A 16,291-nucleotide genomic window follows, 5' to 3' on the forward strand; every position below is an offset into this window, starting at 1 on the left:
TGGTAACCAAAGCTCATGCAGACTAACAGCTTGTCTAGACAGAGACACAAAGAAATGGAACAAGGTAAATTAACCAGAAGTGTATTTTCTATTATTAGTTTAAATTCCCAAGTCAGACTCCTAACTCAGAGTCAAAAAGTCCTTCATCTTATTCTGTGATTCTGTTGAATTTACTTTGTAAATGAAGAAAATTAGATTAAATAAAACTGCTTTTACCACGTCCTGAATCTTTTCTGATGTGGGCTGCAGAATGTATGTGGCACGCTAGCAATTCTGCATTTTCATTTTGTTCTTGAACATAAGGTATGTTTTATAGTGCTTTGGCTTATTTCTGAAAGGAGAAAGGAATAAGCTACTTGGACATATAGAACTTTTGCATCAAGGTAAAGAAACATCTGCATAGGTGCTGCATGCACAGAATAAGGAAGGAAGACACACATCTCCTTCACTATCACAGCTTACTCAGTGCATCTGCTGTGTTTTTATGATGGTGATGTGTTGCAACAAGTTTCTCAGCAGTGGTTTCCGTAGCCTAGACCATAGCCTAGACTGAGCTTGCTCTCTCTCTTTCTTGCTTTCTCTCTCTCCTTCCTTTCTCCAAAGTGCTTTATGCCTCAGTTTCATTGATACATCTGTCCTTTCAGACAAACTCTCTCTTCCTTCTGTGGGGGCTGCCAAACAGCCATCAGAGAAGCTTTGCTCCCTCAAGGTACGTAAGGCTGTCTGTTTCTGACAGGGGGCTGACAGCTGCATGTCCAGGTTTGGATTCCTGACATGTCAGGAGAACACCAGTACCAGTCCAGGCATCTGTATTCAGGTTGCTCCCTTGTTTATATACCAAAAAAGGAACACAGATGTTTTTTATTTCATATAATGCTGGCCTGAGTCTTGGGAAACATACATACACTTCCTACCATGCCATTTACCTTCTGGTGCTTCAGGGGACAAAGCTGGAACAGTTTATGTAGTTCTTCCTGTCCTATCTATCATGGTCATGCACTTATTTGCAAAGAACTTCAGCTGTCCCACTGAAAAGTGTGAAAGAAGGTCTTTTCATCATTAGTTATTGTTATTAATGCAGAAGCATGGGCAACCCTAACTTGAGCTGAGTGTGGGCTCATGAGGAGCACCCCTGTGCCCAAGCAGAAATGCCCAGGACCTGGCTCTGTGATTCACTTTGTTTCCCCAGGCACCAGGGTGTGCATGCGTGCATGTCAATTCCACTGATACACTGATTCAGGAGTAATGCCACATGCCTGCCAGGGAAGCTGCAGCTCCGCAGTATTCAAAAAGTGCTCTCTGCTTTGTTCATACAGATGTTCCATGTATTCATTAACTGAAATCAGATATTGTTGCTTTTAGAAGCTTGTATTTGAATAGACACTTGGTGGCACACTTTCTCTGGGCAGTGCTGTGGGAATACTTAGCTCTTTTGCTAGAGATCCTTTTTGTTATCTTTCCTTGTCCTTGGCATGGTGCGTTCGTACAGGCTGCCAGCCTTGTCCTCTGACTTTTGCAGCTTACCTGGAGAGGATGAGCAGGTGCTTTTACAAAACAAACAAACAAACCATTTCCCCACAGATCCCTTTCCAGTTCCCCAGAAAGAGAGGAATATTGACAGACAGAGTTTTCTGCAGGTTTTGATGACCACCTGTGTGGTTCCAGCTCAGCTGAATTTCACTGTAGTCTGTGAGTGGTGGAAACACAAAGTCCTTCTCTCATGGATTTCCTGGGCATTCCTTCCTGCTCCGGCATTGCTGCTTTCTAGAGGGTACAGTACTTTTCGTTATTCAGATATACTCAACAAAACACCAGCGGTTGCTTTAGCTAGTCTTAGTGACACGTGTTTCTGTTACACTCACACATAAGAATCTCACTGTATTAAAAAAAGAAAAAGTATTTGTAAAAGTAGTAAGAAGATAAGTGCTTTTTGATCTTTCCTCATAAAAATATTTGTGGTTCATAAATAGTATTTACCCCACTGCCCATCTCATATGAGTTCTTGCCTAATACTATTGCTCAGCCATAAAGCTGACTTTTGCTTCCAGCAGAGTTCAGTGGTGTGAGCTGGCTAATACAGGTGTCATCTCTCTGTGAATATGCATTACTGGATCACTAAAAGAAGAATTGTGTGCACATTGCCCTGAAATTTTACAGTTTTACATGGTGCACTGTTGCCTTCCTGTGCTTGGTGAAACTTTGGTTGAAATGTGGAAAAAGTATAGGCAATACCCAATGTCTGTTGAATTTACAGCTCTGATCATCTTTCCTTCGGGCTGCTTCTAGCAGCTGATACTTCAGGGATGCAATGGACTGCACAGAGCTGGATGTGATGAACCAGCAGTAAAGGACTCTGGTAAAGTCCACTGTCATTAGAGCACAAATGTGGAGAAATGGCCATATTGTAAAGTGTTTCATATTTTTACTCATGGACAAGAACTGAAGGTGAAGGGAAAGAATAGAGGGACAGTAGTATGTTACATATCAAAGATGTCTGTCATATGATGAATGAATAACTAGTTCCCTGATGTTTTATCTGCAGTTCCCCCAGTCCTGCAAGTAGTATTTTAATTAACAGAGTAGTTGTCCAAAGCAGTCTTTGCTTATCTGCTCACTCTCCTAACTCAGTGTATTACAGCATTTACTGTTCTGCGAAGCTCTGAGGACTTCTGTGAGGAGGAAAAGAAACAGCAGATTTGGTTCCCAAATGCTCTAAAGCTCCATTTAAAATCAGAGAGTGAGTAAAGGTTTTCCATCACTCACATGGGAAGGTTTCAGATGATATAATAGTGTCTTTTTCATCCTTTACAGCTCTGGTTCAGGTCTGTTAGCCATTTCAGCAGTGTCCCTCTGAGGGAGCGTTAGCAATTCTGCTGCTGCTGACTCACAAAAGGCTCCACTTCCTTGACACATCACAGTGACTGCAAAGAAAGCCCTTCTCCATGTGAGCAATGCAGCAGCCCAGCCTGGTTCTTGTTATGTTCCTCTCCATCCCCCTGTACTTCTGCATAGATGCAGTACCCACCCAACTGGGGTCACGTCTGCTGCTAACAATCTGCTGACATATTAGATAATTTATATGGGTTTCTTCACTGCTGCCAAGGGCAAAATATTCCCACATATACCAGGTTTTCTTATCTTTTTTTTTTTTAAACAGATGTGGGTCAAGCTGCAAAAGCAGGGAAAGTTCCTGAAGTATTGTGTGTTTAACACTGCCTGGTCTGCTCCCCAGAAATATGGGAGATGAAACAATGGGGAAAGAATAGTCAGGATTTTCTCCCTTGGCATGTCTGATGGGTCTTTCACTTCTTTTCTTCTTCCTATACTCGCCTGATGTGGATGCTGTGCAATTTACTGTCCCTGTCTTTTAATTGAGGGAGCTCTAATCCTAATAATTCACCCGCAGAACCTTCATCTTCAAGATTGAACACATGAACAGTTTGCAAGATATCTTAATGTCTCTCACAGAGTTTTTGACCCCAAAGCACTGTCTTTGTTTATGTAACACAAAACGAATATGGGTCATTGTTGTGATATTACCATGAGGGAGCTATGTTTGTTTCCTATTTCTCAAAACCGTTCTCCTTAAGGAAACAAGACTGAAACTATTCTGCCCATCCCACCCCTTCTCCAACAAAACTTCTTAACTACTTGGGTAATTTCAATTCAATTTGGAAACAAGGACAGGATGTCAACAAATTTCAATGTCTACTTGTTTTGTGACTATAGACAGACTGGTATATGAGGCCAGAATTCTCTTCATATTTCCATTCATGCAAGAATTACAGCACGACTTGATTCTCTTACTAGAAAATTATTGATGCAGCAAACTTTATCACAAGACATACATAAATTCATGGGTGATCGGCCTTCATAGGTTCTACTGCTTTCTACTACTAATCAAAACACTTCTTTATGTCCCCTCCAATACATGCAATGGAGAAACTGTACCTAAATTTGCACATACTGCTGCTCCACCGCATCCCAGAGGAATAGCCTGGTTGCCAGCAAATGGAGCGTGGGGTAGATGTACCAGCAATCTTGCTTCTTGAGCCTCAGCAACTGGTCTGGCTTCCCAACACATGGAGTTTTGCAAGCCCTGACATGTTCTTCCTCGGCTTTGATTACACAGGTTTCCTTTGTTATAAGCTCCTGTTAATAAAAGCAAACCAACCAACAAAAACCCAAACCAACCAAGTAAAAAAAATTGGTAAATTCAAATTATACCACAGAAGGCAAAATTACCTTAGTTGTTTTGCATGTGCTACTATCTCATATATAATAGTTTGTTCCTTTTTCAGTCCCTAGCATATGGATGACTAAATGAGCTTGTTAGGAGCTTCACTGTAAGCTATCAAAAAGGACCTCACCTAGACATGTCTTAAGCTATTTGGTATCAGTGGGGCACATGAATATCAAATCTGCTGAACAGATAGTAAATCTGTTTTCTGTCTTTCGTCTTAAGAAGGGAACCCAGCTTTTGTAAAATCTGGGTTCCATATGCAGAGCCAGCTATGAAGTCTTTCCTTTCACAGGAAAAGCCTGCACCAGTGTCCTCAAAGTCTCATCAGCTCTGTTATGCCTCTCATGTCCCTTCCTTCCCCCCCAGGATATTCAAAGTACCAGTGCTTTGGTCAGGCATGCCTTTTCTTTACTAGAGACAGATGGTGATAAGTAGGTATCACATCCCCACTACCTGTTAATAAAGAATCACATTGAAGGATCAAGGTGAAGAGCCTAGCAAGGAACTGCAGCTTCTGGTGTCAGTTGTATGAGTCAACAAAGATGATGTGAACAGGTTATAAACAGCCTATTAATATAATTCACTTGTAGTTTGGCTACAAAAGTTTGTTACAATCCTTCCCCCTAATTTATGGCTTTGAGGGGAGGTTATTTTAAGATATCAACAGCTAAGTTCAGGAATATGGTTAACTGATGATATTACCCTGTCTTTGCTAGGTGGGGCATGGCATGTTTCCTGTGGATAGCTGGGCCAAGTTCACCAGCAACTGTGTGTTAGCAAAGATCCATCTAAATAGTAGCTTAAGAAAGTATAACAGTGACACACCACAGGAGGAGCACTGCAGAATGATCTCTGTTTATTAACTCCTCTGGCTCTGGGGCTGAATGTGACGACGTTTCAGCTTTATGTCAACATTTATGTGCTCTGAAAAAGAGCTGGCATTTCACAGCAGAAACTGCTTTTCTTTAAAATAATAATAATAAAAAATCTAAAATAAAATGAGAACCAAAGTGAGTTACAGATGTCAAGGACTGTAGGCTGCCAGTGATGACATGAGATAGCATTCAGATGACTTAGGCAGTGCGTGAATAAACTGAAAATTCTTTTGTTGAAAATAAGACAGGAAAAAGAAAAGATGGTTTTCACTTCCTCTCTCTCTCTAATGCACAGCCTTCCTTCTCTACCTCTGAGCTCATGCATCTCTCCCTTACATGTTTCAGATGTGCTCAAAAGTTGGTTCTTTTGGGTTCTTGATTTTCTATGAAAGCCCTCTCATTTCCATGACAGCTGGTTCCCTGGATTTCAACATGGTGCATCATGAAGAGTGCACATTTGTGTTAACAGAACAAAACCAGGATAAGTGACATGGATACATTTGAGATCCCACTCTGCTAAGTGGCTGCATCTCCAGTCCCACCATTGCTACCACCTACACCACCACTGGTGGGACAAGTGCATGCTCCTCCTTCCACCATCACCGCCGTGGAAAGTACAACAGACACAAATTTTAAGGCAAAAGAGCAAGGCCCAGAAATAGATAATAAATAACAAGGTTAAAATGTTATTCAAAACTGTATATACTCAATTTTTAGTGGAGAAGACCAGCAAAGTAATGGTGACCATTGTGTTGTTCTTGTGACTGGTCTGCACCCATTCAGTTCTCCAGTGCTCAGGTCACACATTAGAAAAGGATCAGTCACTGTAGATTAGCAGATGTCATCCATTTTAGTGACAGCAGAACTAAGTAATACTCCTTTTTCTGCAGCAGTCAGTAGTATCTCTAAAGACATTTCAAAATTCAATTGCTGATGGGTTAATTCCTCTTCTCATATCATGCTGCAGACTGGACAGCTGCCTCAGCTGGTGTCTGAATCCTCAACAAAGAAGAGGTCAGCAAAACTATTTTTCAACATTTAGCAGAAATCTACTGAAACTGTCAATTTTAGAAAGCTGATGGCAAGTTGTTTGACAGATGCCAAGTGGTAAGAGCCCAAATATACTATTGGGAATGTTTATTTGTGGGCATAATCTCCCCTGTCAAACTGAAGAAAAGGAAACCATGCAGGTTTCAGATATTAAGTGACAGATTTCATGCAGTCTTTCTTTCACTGGAAACGTGAGGGCATGTTAAACATAGAAGTGCTCTTCCCAATCCCTAGGAACACATCAGTGCAAAAGGCACACAACCCTTTGAAACTGAACTGAGGAAGTAAAGGGTTCAAGTATTGGTCGTTTTGCTAACAAAAATATTTTAAAACCTCTCTGAAAACAGACCTAATTGAATATGATTGTGTCATTAACTGTTGGTGGGTAGAAAGGTCAGGTTCAAAAATAGACTCTATTTTCTTTATGAAAGTTCAGAGAGAGTCTACAAATCAAGGTGCCTTCCCAAGTGCCTTGTTTTATAGGTAATACTGACACCATCTCTCTAGGTGGTGCTTTTAATCATCAGACTCTGATGCCTTTTCTGCAGCAGGTTGGTATAACTCCACTTGGGCTTGGGCAAAGCAAAGCAGGCATGCAGAGAGTTGCAGTTCTGGGCTAGAGTCTAAGACTAGTTAATTCTGACCTTGTGTTCTAGTTACCACATGGTACTGATCAAGGTCAGTTGTGGCATTGGCAAGGAAGGGTGGAGGCATCACCTGAGGTACAAAGCTGTCATTACAGCTGTAAAAGTTTAGCTGTGCTTAAGCCACTCTTTCTTCTTAGCATTCCCATCCCTGGAACTTAGCACTACATTTTTTCTCTCTCACTCTTAAACCTTTGGTCTTAGGTTTTTTCCCAGTACCAATATGTCCAATATGTCTATATGTCTATTTTGCCAGAATTAACCCTGGGTTTCCCTTTCTGACATAAAACACCTGTTATAAAGCACTCACTAAATTATGTCCCAACTTTCCCCCTCTTATCCCTCTTATAGCCTTACTGTACACAATTATCTTTCTTTTATGATGCCAGCCTTGGTTTTACTATCTGCTTAGTAAATCCACATAATTTATTCCAGTAGGATAAAGGGAATTTTCTCTTCAATTCTCATTTATTCTAGGCCTTGTTAGGGGATCCATGCTAATCACAGTTAATAGTTTTAGTATTTTGCACACTCTATAACAGTGAATATCACTTTCCACATGATCACTTACATCCAAGTGTTTCAAACCTGAGAGACAAGGTTTGTCTTGGCACTGGCACCCAAAGCATTCCTGGTGTTAGAAAGAAAAAAAACATTAGAATTCTTGAACTGTACTTTGGTTGCTGTCTTTGAAGTTGAAAGATGCAGGGTTCTGCCTTCCATACTTGCTCAAGAGTTTCAGTAACAGAAAGAGGGATGTGAACTCAGGTGTATGAAAAGGGGTGCTGCCATATACTTTTAGAGAGAACCCATTCATTTCAGCTTCTGCAAGACCTAAGCTCTTGATCAAATCCTTAATTTGCCAAAAAGTGACAATATAAAATATATTCCTTAACTTGAAATATACTGTTTTAACCTGTTTAAAATAATAATTTCCACTATTGGAGAAATGTTTCAATTAATTAAATGGGGTTTTTTATTTGATTTTTTTTTCCTTTGAAATCCATGTACAGGTGGAATTAAAGTCTATGACTTCAGGCTGGTGTTCATCACAAAAATATCTCTTAAAGAGAAAAAGACAAAATATTTAACCTGAAATTTAAGAGACAACCATGGAGGCAAAATAAGTTGCCCCAAGTCCTCGGTAGTGGTTATGGGGAACACAAGGAGGCTAATCAACCTCTAGTGTAACACAGGGCTACCTTGGCTACTAATCATCAACTATGTTGTGGCAGGACTTGGGTACACTGGGTAACTATGGACAGAGAGAAAGGCCAAGTCCTGGTCCAAAGTCCTTGCAGTATCCTAGCAGGCAGAATCAGGGCAGTGGTGAATGGAGGAGACGTGAGCTGTCTTTTTCCACTGATAGTCATCTTGCACAAGAGGAATCCCTCCTGCCCAGCAGTCGCTGGTGGGGTTCCCTAAGGCCCAGTATTGGGGCCAGTCATGTTTAATATCCCTACTGATGATCTGGACAAGGGGTTTAGTGCACCCTCAGTAAGTTCAAAGTTGGGCAGGAGAGTTGATCTGCTGCAGGGCAGGAAGGTTCTGCAGAGAGATCTAAACAGACTGGATCAGTGGGCTGAGGCTCAATAATGCAAAGTGCTGGGTCGTGTGCTTGATTCACAACAAAAAACCATTCAGCACTACAAACCTGGGGAGGAGCAGCTGGAAAGCTGCTCAGCAGAAAAGGAACTGGAGGTGCTGGTCAACAGCCATCAGAGTGCCCAGTTATCCTGCCTTGTATAAAAAATGGTGTGACCATCAGGACCAGAGGAGTGATTTTCCCTCTGTACTGTTCCACTGGTGAGGCCACACCTTGAGTATTGTGTCCAGTTCTGGGCCCCTCCCTACAAGAAAAACATTGGAGTGCTGGAGCATATCCAGAGAAGGGCAACAAAGCTGGTGCAGATTCTACAGAGAGTAAATCACATGACACAAGTGGAGGCTCAGGGGTGACTTTATCACTCTCTCCAACTGCCTGACAGGAGGCTGTAGCAAGGTCCCTCTTCTCCCAGGCAGCCAGTGACAGGACAAGAGGACATAGCATCAAGATGCACCAGAAGAGGTTCAGTTTGAGCATTGGGAGGAATTTTTTTCATGGAATGGGTTGTCAAGCATTGGAATGGACTGCAAGGTAGTGGAGTCACCATCCCTGGAAGTGTTTAAGAAATGACTGAAAATGGGACATAGTGCTATGGTTTAGGTGACAAGGTGATCAGTCAAAGGCTGGACTTGATGATTTTGGAGGTCTTTTCCAACCTAAATGATTCTATTTTTTTAAGGCTCTCCACTTATGTCCCTAATGCTGGGACAAAAGAGGACACTGGGATGCAAATGTAGTTCAGTCCTGGAGTAGCCAAAGATCATCTAACTAAAAGCCCAGGAAATCTGACTTTTCTGCTACAGAAAAAAAAGAAAATGCATGATAGATGATAAATGTTGTCTCTTTTTTGTTGGAAAGGAGCTATTCTCACACTTTTAAAATTCCCCTTGTTTTTATCCCTGAGATATCCAATGTACATGACTTATACCCATTTCTGAACTATATCTGTGATTGTATTTCTTCGGCACAAGCAGCAAAGTATTATCTGATTAGTTAAGTTTCATTTGTGTTCCATAGTAACAGCAGTAACAATTTTGTCAATTTTTTTAACCTTTCCTGTATCTCAAAAACCCCACCCCAACCTGGTACCCTGCAAGAATGCTTGAGGTTAACACATGACTTACTCTTGTCTAGCTATATTTTTGACTCCCAGATTTGAGCACTACAAGACCATAAAGGTTCTTCATTAGCAAAAACTACACACTCACTTATATTTAATATAAACTGTTATAATCTCTTGTCTGTCATAAAGCAATATTAATTTCTATGTCCCCCAGAAGCCTAATTGATTTGTATTTTCATTACTTATTATTGGTGAAGGTATTAAGATCAACCATGAATACTGTACTATGGTCAACAATAAGTTAAGCTCTAAAACCAGCCAAAAATTCCTGGTAAGGCTGAACTGAAATATTGGTTCAAGCTCTTCTCTGATCCTCTGATCCATGCTAAATGAACTGTTAACTTTGAAGGGGCCATAATTTCACCTCTGATCACCTGAAAGCTGATGGCAACCTATTTGGCTTGTAGCCACTTTTCATGGTGCAAATTCCAGGTTGATTGGTTTCCTCACTTTGATATGACTAATGGAAGCAAGCTGGCTTCTCCTGCAAACCCGTGCAGGCAGGCCAGGAAGTGCTTACCTCGTAGGGTTGTCTTCACACTGCTGAAATGAAAACCCCCTCGATGTCAGCCTTCCAGCAAAGTGTATGCTGGGAGTTACACAAACTTGTGAACTGCTTTCCCCCAGTGTTATTTACGACCACATTATTTCAAATAAGCTTAGTTTTGCTCTGTGAGCTTAGCTGTTGCCAGATAAATCAGTGGTATGTTATGGGTACTGAAATATGTTATTCAAGCCCTAATCCTGAATGCTTTCGAAACTGCAGGCTTAAAAAAAAACCAAAAATCCTTTTTTATGCCAGAACACCCCCAGTTCTGTTCCCCATATTGTTAAAATAAGCAAAAGCAATGCCTTTCACCATGCCACAGTGTGGGAATGCTTCTCCCTCCATCCTTACTGTGTGGATGTAAGCCAGAAATAGCTGGTGTTTGCAGTGCCTGGTGGGTCCAGCAGCAGGATCCTCTCTTCACCCTCTGGGTTTCTGTGATCATGGCTGGGGGACTTCAGGCAGCAGAAGGCTGCTGGAGCAGCCTTTCAGTGATGGCAATGCTGCTCCCAGACCATATCACACACTCTGTTACAAGCTCTGCATGAGCTGGGAGACTTGTAAACCACAGCGCTTCTTCTCACTTTGCAAGCTCACTAGGCCAGAAATGAAACCTCCTTTTTCTATGTTCACCTTACTCCTCCTTGTTTTCTATCTTTTAATTTTCTTTTTCTTTTCCTTTATTCTTTTATAACTACTATTTTTCTTACACCTACTAGGAGAAGTGGACAAAAATTACAGTACATCACTGAGAAAAAATGGAAAAAGCACCACTACTGAAGTTTTTGAGAAGTGGCTGATAGCCTTCTTTTAATGCTTTCTACCTCTGGCCTTCAAAGCAAAACCCGTTTTCTTTGCTCGTTGTCTTAGGGCGTATTCTACTGCTGTATGTTCACAGAGGGAAAATATGCAGAGATCAGCAGTTTCAAAGGCAGTCTCTAATTTTAGGTCCTTAGCTTTGGATATTTTGGGACAGAACTTTGGACACAACAAAAAAATTGCAAGGAACTATAAATCTAGATGAAGTAAGTAACACCCAAGACATCTCGAACTAGAGACCCCAAACCAGACTCTTCTATTAAAAAAAAAAAAAAAGAAAAAGTTTAACATTTACCAGAATTTACCAGAAAGGTTTTTCTCAGTTGTTGAGGTTTCTATTCTTCCCAGCACTTCCCACTATTCGTATTTTCATATTGCCATTACAGGCAACTCTGAAACTCTCCTACCAATCCAAGGGCTGCAAAAGCCAAGAGAAAAATTTGCCCTTTCTCATAAATGTGCACATTATCATCTTTAGGGCTATGTAAAGTCTGATGATTTTTTTAACCAAAAAATGCTCCTTGAGACTTTTTACTTAGCTGAAATTGTTCTAAATACTTCTAAACTGCCAATTTATTGTTTATTAGTATTCCTTAAACAAGCAATTTTCAACATACAGCAAATAAATTAGCTATTTGAATCTCACTTGCTTAATAAGGCTCAAAAGGTCTGATTCATTACTTTTTAATGAAAATTAAATATGAAAAGAGGAAAAAGACAAAAAGGCCTGAAAGAAAATGAAAAAAAAAAAGTTCACTTAAAATATCTTTCACAGATAACAGATACAGAAGATACAGATACAAGAAAAAAAAAGCAGAAATAAATATTGTTTCAGGAGCTTGAGGAACATTTTCCAGGCTGTTCAACTGCAAATCAAGTCACACACTAGCCAGAGATTTACTTTAACCAACAAACAATATGAGTGACAGCTTTCCTGAAGACTGCAAGCCCAAAATTTCGGGTGGACCACTGTATCCAATCAAAGGAGAGTGAGCCATCATGTCCTTGCAGCCTGCCAGGAACTGCATCTTGACTTCCACCATCAAGGTGAAAGTCAAGAAGAAGCTCCATCCTATCTCAAGGACAAACAAATAGACAGACATACATATGCCTGTCAGGGTATTTCAAGTCCAGTGAGACTTCAAAAGTCAGGAACTAGAAAAGATTTTTCCAATGCTCCAGCAAACTGCTTCCATATCATTGGCATGAATTTTTTATGTCTTTAAAATGAGCACTGAAATAAAGAAGTCTTGTTTTCCACTAAAGTTTTGGTCCAAAGCAGTGGTTTCAGCTTACAGTAAATCTTGTGCTGTGGCAGACCATGGGTTTCTTGTATTGTTTCATGGAAGGCAACTAAGAAAAGCACCACTGGGCAAGTTTAAGTGTATGGTACTGCAGATGTATGTATGTGTATAGAAAAGTGTACTCACAAGCACATTTTGTTCATCTTGAATAACATTCCCATCTGCTAAGTAAACAAGTCACATTTTATGATTTATAAAATTTTGAAGCATTCTGAAATGCTTTGTGAGTAAAGAAATTAATAATAGTTTTTGTGTAAAGAAACCAGACAAACAGATTCTGTTCCAAGCCATTGAAATGTAGTTCTCTCCGATGAAGAAGCTGGACAGACAATTCTGTTTTCTCTGTTGTCTTTCTTAAGACCTGTGAAGGAGCTTTTCTAAACTTATCTTTCCTCTCTAACATGCCAGCCTTTCTGCTTAATTCTGCCAGTTAATTAATATTTCCTCTAACTCTGCAAAACAGGTGGATGGGCTCCTAAAGACTTTGATCTGAAATTGAGCATAAAATGGTTGTATAAAAATAGAGCATTAAAGATGTAGCTTTTCATCACACTTTGGACTACTGATTTAAGCCCCAAAGTCCAAAGCTGGTGCTTGGTCCCTTCAAGCCTGGTGTGCATTGCATAGGTCCTGGCAGTTCTGGCTGTCTGGGGGGATGACTCGTTTTGCTTTAGTTTTCTATTAAGTGATGTTTGGAAAGACGAGCAAGACAAACTTGTGTGTTCATTATTTATATGTGTACACCTTTAAAAAACCACAAAGGCTCATGATTTTTGGTACGTGTGACATGAAAGGAGGGAGAGGTTGATGGATGGATGAATAGAGTCAGGAAGGCCGTGCTGCCTCTGCCTAGCCCATCCCGCCATGGAGAGCCCAGCCTTGCTCTCCCCCGCTCTCCGGTCCAGGACAGACTCTTCTGGGGCAGGGTGTGCTGCTGGCCGCCCGCCGTGGAGCATCGTCTCCCCGGGGCTGCAAGAGCCTGTCCCCGCCGCGGGGAGGGAGGCTCACAGTCCCCACGCCCCCGGGACAGGCACGGCACCGGCAGCAGCAAACCCACTCACCCCATGACAAAGATTTTGCAATATTGGAATTAAATTATCACATACGAAGATGTGTATTGCTTGGTGGTGCTTCAAATTATAGCTGCAGAGCGTTAGGAGTTCAAGCCCTTAATGAAAATTTCGTCAGCTTTCAGTGACAGTTTTAAACCGAAAAAAAATCTGTGGAGTACTCAAACTCGGATATTTATTTTTTAGTAAAAATGTCATCGCTGTCATTAAATAGAAACTTTAGGTTTATACGGAAAATAGCGTATTTTCTGCTCGTGAAGGGACATTCAAATCTAAATGTGTCCAACTGATGCGACAGTATGTGAGAACTAGATGATCTTCCAGCTATGCCATAAACAAACCACGCTCTACACACATCGCATGGCACGTTGGAATAGGTGCCTCTGGATGCGCTTATCCTGGCGCCTCTGCAGCGGCTGTGCGTGCGCTCGTCAGCTCGTACCACACACAGATTTGCCACACGGCTCTGGGTCGGGAAGGATGTGTTTAATGATCCTGCTGGCTGCGAGACCTCCTGCATGTGCATCTGTCCGTGCGTCCGTGTGTCTGTGTTGATTTGCGCCCGGCTGTTCGCGCTCTCCGCGGGCAAAGACATCTCCCGTTCAGGAGCGCGGCAGCCTGCAAAGTGTGAATAATTTTCAGCGAGGAGTTACACTAAATGGGAAAGCTTTTAGCACATTATCCACTGGCAATTGGACTATAATCTAATTGTCAGCCCTCGAGTCTTAATAGAGCCTTTCTCTTTCCACCATTGGATTTGCATCTGGGAGATGCCTAATAGGTTTAAAATGCCTCGCATTTTGCTCCAATAAGCCACCTTCTCGCTGTAGGTGACATTGAGATGTTTTTGTTGTGAAATTGGATCTCAGGTACTCCGGCTTCTGCCTTGCTGGCGCGGCTCTTTCCGCGGAGGGGAGAGCATGGAGCGGCGACAGGGGAGCGATGTCCCCGCCGCAGCAGGAGCGCTGGGAGCGGGGGCTGCTCCGAAATCGGGGAGCGCAAAGAGAGGTGGAATCCGGCGGACAGACCAGTACAATTACGTGCAGCGGAGGACAAAAAAGCTCTTGAAAGCAGGCTGATAATCTCGTGAGGTTGCAGGGGAGCAGAGCCAGAGCCAGAGCCGGGTAGCGCTGTAGCCATGGCTTTGTAAAGTAGCGGTGCTCTCGCAAGGAACGAACGGGCGAGCCGGAGACCCTGCCCGAGCGAGTAAACACCATTCTTTATGCTGGAGAAACTGTTTTTATCTACAGGGGTGAAAAATAAGAAAGAGCAAAAGATTTTAACTCTTCCCTCCCGAGGCAGGAATAAACTCAACGCCAAAGCAGCGCTGTAGGTTACCTTGGAGAGGGGCTGCGGGCTGGAGGGTCAGACACACGCCCGGGCAGCAGCGGGCCAGCAGCGCTCAGGGTGGGACGGCGGCACGGAGGGTGTCGGCAGAGGCACCCCGCATCCGTAGGCTCCTAATTAAAGGGAAACGCGGTCCTTGCCCGCCGCACACGCCACGGATCCGGAGGGGAGACGGGGAAGTAACGGAGGAGGAGGGATGGAGGCAAATGGCAGATTATCCCAAGGGACAGCCGTGAGAAGAGCGGGTGTCAGCTCGGCTCGGTGCCGGGCCCGTTTTCGGGGCGCAGCCGCGCACAGATTTGTCTCTGCCGCGTGAAGTGCGCGGCGTGGGGGCTGTTGCGGGAATAAAAAAAGAGCAAAAGGGCAGCGGCCCCTCATCAGTACGCGAAAGAGTTGTTTAAAACCTGAGCGTGGTTCCCCGGCCGGTGTGCGCCCCTCTCCGCACACCCCGCCCGCCCGCGGGCCTGCGCGGCCGCGCAGCGCCAGAGCTCTTGTCTCACAGGCGAAGGCGCACCTGAAACCATCCCTCTGGACCCTAGGCTGCTCGGCGGGTTTCTGCGGGTTTTCTGTCCCTCGTATGTCGTTCCCGTCGTGATTTTGTGTAGGTGAGGAAAGGGCCGGGAAGAAGCGGTGCTCATGGGTTTTCACGGGATCGTAGCTTTCTCCTTGGTTCGTCAGGGATCAGAGAGGGGTTTTGGAGGCGAGCTGCAAGCTCCCTGAAACCTGACGGCGAAACTGAGACCTAATCCTGATTAAAGCTGGGAACAGAACGAGCGAGATGAGGTGTGCAGCGATTACCGCACTCTGCTTTTTGCTGGTGCACAAGACAGTAAGGAGCTTTTTGGGCAAAGAAAAATGAGGGGAAAAAAGTATTTTGAAAGAATAATGAAGCCTAATGAATGTCTCTGCCACAGCAGGCTGACACCAGCGACAAACACATGGATTTGCTAGATTAAAAACAAATCTGCAGTGTAGATTGCGTGCCCTTCATATACGGGTAAACAATAACGAAGGATTTAATTGAAATGGGTTCAAGCGAGGCAACCGCCCTGCTGGGGAGCAGCAGGGTTGGTAACTCTGCTCTCGGGAGGGGATCGGTACAGTGGTGACAGCCGCTCTGTGCCTGGGCGCGGCGGGGACTGGCAGCTCCGGTTCGCATCCCCTGGGAAGAGTGCGCGGACGTTTCTAAATACATCCACTTGGTTGGGAAAGCAGAGAGGCATCAAGAGCTTTGGGGTAGTAGTGTGTTCCCCTGCCACCCCCTGGTCTCTGGAAGCCGGCCCGTCGCCGGAGAGGGCCGTGGGCAGGGAGGGCAAGGCAGCTCAGCGAAGCCGCGCTCGGGTTGCCCGATCCCTGTGTCTCCCCAATTCGGCCCCGGCGGGGGAGGGAGCCGTAGCGAGGATTAGACGGCCGGAGTTGAGACCCATTCCCTGCCCACGGGGAAGGAGGGAGTGCTCTAGGCGTCTAGACAAGGCTCATTTCCTTATCGGAGGCGGAGCGAGGGAAAAAAACCTAAAAAAAAAAAAATACAGATTCTCTTCGGATAGAGCGAAAAATCGCATGGCTTAACTGAGCAAAAGAAAAGCCATCCCGTGAGGACGGACCCGTTTAAAATAAAATAAAACGAAGCTCCTGGTTTCTTTCTACCCCGTTTTTTTTTTTT

This window comes from Geospiza fortis, unplaced genomic scaffold (assembly GCF_000277835.1).
Source record: "Geospiza fortis unplaced genomic scaffold, GeoFor_1.0 scaffold255, whole genome shotgun sequence".
NCBI lineage: Eukaryota > Metazoa > Chordata > Aves > Passeriformes > Thraupidae > Geospiza > Geospiza fortis.